The sequence below is a fragment of the Camellia sinensis genome, chromosome 9 (genome assembly GCF_055761805.1).
Source record: "Camellia sinensis isolate YWXY chromosome 9, ASM5576180v1, whole genome shotgun sequence".
NCBI lineage: Eukaryota > Viridiplantae > Streptophyta > Magnoliopsida > Ericales > Theaceae > Camellia > Camellia sinensis.
Window position 1 is genome coordinate 71,384,704 of NC_138969.1, and position 6,153 is coordinate 71,390,856.

Here is a 6,153-nt window from a genome sequence, read left to right on the forward strand (position 1 = left end):
CTGGAGTTGGATCTTCAACTCAACTAACTCGGCTGGGGCAAAACGATAAGGTGACATAGAAATCGGCGCCGTGCCGGGCACTAAGTCAATAGAGAACTCAATCTCTCTGTGAGGTGGCAAACCAACAAGGTCCTCGGGAAAGACATCCGAGTACTCATAAACCACCCGTGGCAACACAATCTGGGTCTCATCACACTCACTACTCAAACAGCTAGCAAGTAAACCACTAAGCTCACTCCGCCCTCGCGAATCATACCCTGGTGGCAAAATACTACCAACCCGGTCCCCCAGAAAATGAAAACATTCCCCGCTCACGGTACAACAAGTGACCCTCTGACGGTAGCAATCAATAACTGCCCGGTATGACGATAACCAGTCCATACCCAAAATAACATCGAAGCCCTTTATGGGCATAACCACAAAAGGAAACGGAAGCCTATGATAGTCGACCTCTATATCACAACCCCTAACACCTTGTTTCAAGATCAACTCACCCCCAAGAGGTGACACTACACAAATAGGAGATGCTAACTGTGCTAACTCCAACTCCAAAACAGATGCAAATGCAGCAGACACAAAGGAATGAGATGCACCCGTATCAATCAAAACACTAGCAACCGAGTTGCAAAACAAGAAGGTACCTCTCACAACTGATGGTGCCGGCACAAGATCCTGCGCGGTAACAGCGTACACGCGCCCAGACGACCTCTGATCAACCTGCTCACCCTTAGGAGCATAAGATTGCTGCACCGACTGGGACGATGAAGCCCCCTGATTGGCCCTCGAGGCCTGACCCGACTGAGCTGGCTGCTGACCTTGAATCTGCTTCAAACCAGATGCACTAGATGTGCCACCCAACTGTGGGCAATACCTCTTCATATGCCCTGGCTGACCACAGTGATAACACGAGAGTGGTTAGCCTCTACCCTGACTCTGGCTCTGAGATCGAGCCGAAGATGTGTAGACACCCCATTTTTGACCGTCCTCAAGACTTGGACGTCACCGCTTGGAACACTCGGTGATTATCCATGTTTGTGTTCGTTTGGAGTTCCCGGAAGTCTCGGCTCGCGCGCCCTGCCTCAGGATCTCCGAACTTGACCGTTTAATGTCTGGTTTCACACCAAACACTTGTGTTTTGCCTTGGAAGGGCAGGGAATGCCTTGTGAGGCATCCCCACACACCACTGGCAGTGGCTAGAGGCCACCGACTGGTCTTTTGCTTCCATCGGCACTATTTGTTGCCGGTCGACACATTTTATTGCCGGTCGGCATAGTTTGTTGCCGGTCGGCACTCTTTTTTGTCGAAATAACATTTTTGGGCAGCCGACCACTGTTCATCTACTTTATGGAGATATTTTGTGCCAGCTGTGATAGCTGGCACCAACTCTGCCTCCCTCCATACACGTGTATAGAGGGATCTCCCTCTAAGCAAGCTTGTTGTATAAGCTTTGCAAGAGGGAGTCTTATAAGAGGAAGGGCTTTCCTCTTTGATCTAGGTTAGAGACTTAGAAGCAAAAACCAGAGCTTAGAGATATAGATACATTCTATCTCTATATCTCCCTCTCTCTCCTCCTTTGTGTGTGTTTCCTTGGCCTAAAAGTGGATTTTACCTTACTTTTGCACCATTACACACACTATTACACCTTGCTCCGAGATTGAGGGACTTGGGGGGTTGATTCTTGAGTTTTTGGACTGATTTTGATCAAAAGAAGAGGGCTAGACCATTTGTTCTTCAAAGGTTCTTCAAGGGTGAGCATCTTGCTTTATTTTTCCCAAACTTACAATAGTTTTTTACCTATCTTGCTTGCTGATTTAGCTTTTGTGCATAACATGAAAAAGGCTTGTATTCTCATGCTTTAGAACTTTCATTAAGGTTGTTTTGTGGTTTGAGTGCAAACTCACCTTTTTAGGCTTTATTTGGCCTCTTTTGTTCTTTTGAGAGGCCTTGTTTGCTTGAGTGTGTTGGTCTTTTCACCACTAAAAACCAGTTGATTTTCAGTGATAAAGAAGGTGGTTTGAAGTCTTGCATAGGGGAGGGACACCCCTCTCCCTTCATTGTCTTGTTTCCTTACATTTTGGCCTAAAACGGTAGCATGTACGTTTGATCATCTTGAGCCTTATTTCAGAAGTTTTTTTGGATGTTTTAGGTCATATGTAACCTCTGTTTTTGGCCGGATTTGTGCCTCCTTATATGCTTGTAGTACTTGCTTTGCATTGCTCCATTTAGCTTGGAAGTGCACCTCATGATTAGGCCATGATTCTTACATGTGTTGGCTTAGTTTTATGAAGTTGTTTAGCATTGTTTTCTCATGCTTAAAGTCTGCTGGTTATCAATTTGGTCATGTTTGACATGTTTGTTAGGGTTGCTTTGCATTTTGGTTTGAAAGCTTTGAGCATGTTGACCCCTAGCATGCATAGTTGTGATCATTCTCATGATTTGGCATCATTTAGGACCACATTTCAGTCCAAGAATCATGTTTGTATGTGTGCATGTATGATCTCTTTTATGCCTTGAGGGTGTGCCCTCTTATGCCTAGAAATGAGTCTTGGTGGTAGCATTTCATGGGAGGCATTTTAGCTGCCATATTAGGAGGCTTTGGAGTCCCATTTTGCATGTAAAAATTCTGTCTTTACTTGTTTTAGTCATGCCATGAGTGGTCATGTTGGTGGGAGTGAAATGTCTCCCCTTTGTGCCTTAACCTTAGGACCATTACCTTGTTTGTTAGCATGACTATTTGTCCACCTTTTATACACCTTTCGGCCACTGTTTGGGGTAGATCAAGGTCTGTCCCTTTATGGTTCAAGGTCCCATTGCATGCTTGTTTCATGTTTGTTGCATGGTTGCTTCATTAAGCCTTGTAGTATATTAATCCCATTGTCAAATTGGTCCATGTTTGCACCACATTTGCACCTTGTATGCTTAGCATTGCATATTTGTCATGATAGTTGCATAACATTTGCTATGTCTTGCATAATTGGTATCATGTTGCATTTGAGCCATGTTTGCATAACATGCATTGCATTACTTGGTTTGGGGTGTCAAACCCAGTGTGACAATCAAGGAACATTCATACTACAAGTGATGTAATGTGCCTTGATTCTCGGTCACCGAGGCCTTTGACTCCGACTTGATAAGGCTTTGGTTCTCATTTTGTTTGTTGCATGCATCCTTACATCAAGTGGCAAATTTGATCCCTTGGGCTATCATGCACCATTGATGGCTCGAGGATCGAAGGTCATGCTTCCTTGAGTTCAAAGCATGATAGGAAGCATGACCATGCTCACATGTGCCTGAAAACCCCATGCCATGCACTGTCTGTTTTCTGTTTGCTGTCAAAACTGTCTTCTGCAGGAAGTTTCTGCTGACCGGCAATCTTTGAATGGCCGGTAAATCAAAATAATGCCGATGGAAATCCTGGACTGCCGGTGGGAATTCTGCCTGGCCGGTGGTGCTCTGCAACATGCAAGGAACCTGTTCTGGAGTTTTGGCGATTTTCAGAGAGACAGGGCAGTACAAGCAGAGGTGGCAGGGGTACGGTACGGGTTTTTCGGGCGAGCCGAGTTCCGAGCATGCATCATTTGCGCCTCCCGAGGTAGAGGCCGCGGCCACCCTCTTCTTTCTTTTGCATCCTTTCTTTTAATTAATTAGAAATTCTGTAATAATTTTATTTGCTTATTATTTGGGACTGTAATATTTATTTGTACCCTCCGAGTGAGGGCAATTATGTAATAAGTGTGCGTGAGTGTGTGTATGTCTTCCAACCTCACGTCTTTCTTTCCTTTTATTTACCTGCTTATGATGGTAGATTAGGGCACGTTTAATTTAGCATACCTTATGCTATGCATGCGTGCATTCATGCATTTGTACTGCATGCATTAGGCTCGGTACATCACGCTAACCGCATTTGTACTTCAATTTACAAATCGAATATGTGATAATTGATCGCATTACATATGCCATGCTTAGGTTAACCGAGCCTATCTAAATTGCATCCTGTATGTGTTGCATTAGGCAATTTAACATGAACTAGGACACGCACGTTTTGCTAACTAGTTTACTGTTTTGGCACGGAGTACGATGTAAGTATTTATGCTTTAGCATCTCGCATGTGTGTGAATGTTAACATGACAGCATGTTTACCATGTGGCTAGATGCTTATGTGATAAACTGTTTTGATGCCTGTGGGTGAAGGTTGGATTGTTTGAGTTGGAAAAACTTGTTGAAATCCGCATTTTAGCCTACTTGCGAGTAGCAAAACCAAAACATTTTCCAAAACAAACGGATATGCAATGCTTATTTCCAAATTAGGCAATCTAGTCTATACTTGTTTGCTGTGCGCATAACATAGTAATTCTAGGCTAATAAATGGAATAAGAACACGTAATGTTTTCAAAATCAGATATCATGGTTAGTAGAAGCCGGTCTTCGGACCGGGCGAAAGGGGGTGCTCATAGCTGACCTTCCCCGATCGTACCCAAGCTCCCGAGCCGAGACAACTCCGGTGATGACGGACATGTGGCCTTCGGCACCGAGTCAGGGTTTCCTAAATTTCCCCATTTTAAAAATATTTAGGTGGCGACTCTGTATCTGGCAAAACAGTCCATGTTTGGCATTACTTTTTTTAAAAAAATCTGTTTCTCAAAACGATTTGCCAGATTTGGACTCTTTAGTTCAGATTAAGAACCGCGACAATAAAATCGCGAGTCCGAACTGTAGTAGCATAAGGCCCCCCTCCGCGGGTGCGTCTACAAGATGATGCTGCTCTCTGCACTCCTCCCCTCTGAGGACAAACTGGAGACTTGTGGCCCAGCTGGCCACACTTGAAACAGGTAATGTCTCCCTGACTGCCTTTCCCCGAACTAGCACTCGGCACAGGAAAAGTCGATCTAGAAAAGCTACACTGAGACTGCTGAGGATTAAAACCCTTCTGTCTCCTACCATCACTCTGACCATCCTGACTTCTCTTGGAGCCTTTCTGTCCTTCCTCCTCATCCTGCATCATGATTTCCATGTGGGCTGCAGCATCAACCATACGCCCATAATCCCGGATCATAGTTCCCCCAACTCGCAGCTTGAGGCCACGCCTCAACTTCTTCTCAAACTCGATACAACGGCGTTCCTCAGACGCCACCAACTCAGGTGCAAACCTGGACAAGCTAGTAAATGCAGCCTCAAACTCGGCCACTGAAGAACTCGATTGCTTAAGCTGGCAGAACTGGTCTCTCAGCTTCTCCCTAATTGCTGGAGATAAGAACCTCTCCTGGAAAGCATTCACAAAAGCCTCCCATGTACCTCCTATACGACCCTTAGTGAACTTCCACCACTGACCCGCATCCCCCTTCAGCTGGAAAGATGCCAAGGTCACTTTCAACCCCTCGTCTTCGATGCCAAGCATCTCAAACGTCTTCGTTGTCTGTTCGAGCCATTCATCTGCCTTAAGCGGCTCTTTAGGATCACCCACAAATTCATCCGGGTTGGACCGGAAAAGCTCCCTCTTCAGAAAGGAAGGTCCTGCATCCGCAACAACAACTCGAGCTTGATTCTCAGCTCTGAGAATGCCTACTGACTCCCTGAATGCCCCTGCTATTTCTCGGGCTAAAGCGCCCATAGCCTGCTGGCCTACTGGCTCGGCCATATTGGCCTGGCCAACTCCCTCCTGTACTGTCGGAATCTCCTCTGGCACAGGCACCTCCTGCCTACCCGGCCTACCACGCCTACCGCGTCCTCGTCCTCGTCCTGACATCCTAATAAAGGAAACAAAGACGTTAGCACATTAATAAATGTGCTGAAGCTAAACACTCGCGTCCTAATACATTGGACAACAATAATTCATTCCACATAAGTACATAATCACATAAGCACCTACGAACTTCATTCCCGGATGATGATAGTTCCGAAGCGTTACTATAGTTCCGGTTGGAAGCAGCATTGATCAAGTGCCCTTCCAACAAGACTACTAGAAACTCAAGGGTCCAATCAACATCCTAGGAACTACATTCCATACCCACATAGTCACATAAACATGTTATCACGTAAGCATATAACATTACACTAAGTCTCTATCAAACGAGACGAACCCATTGTGATACTAATCACTTCCCACGTACCCAAAATATTCAAACCCGGTACGCTCTGATACCAAGTTGTAACGCC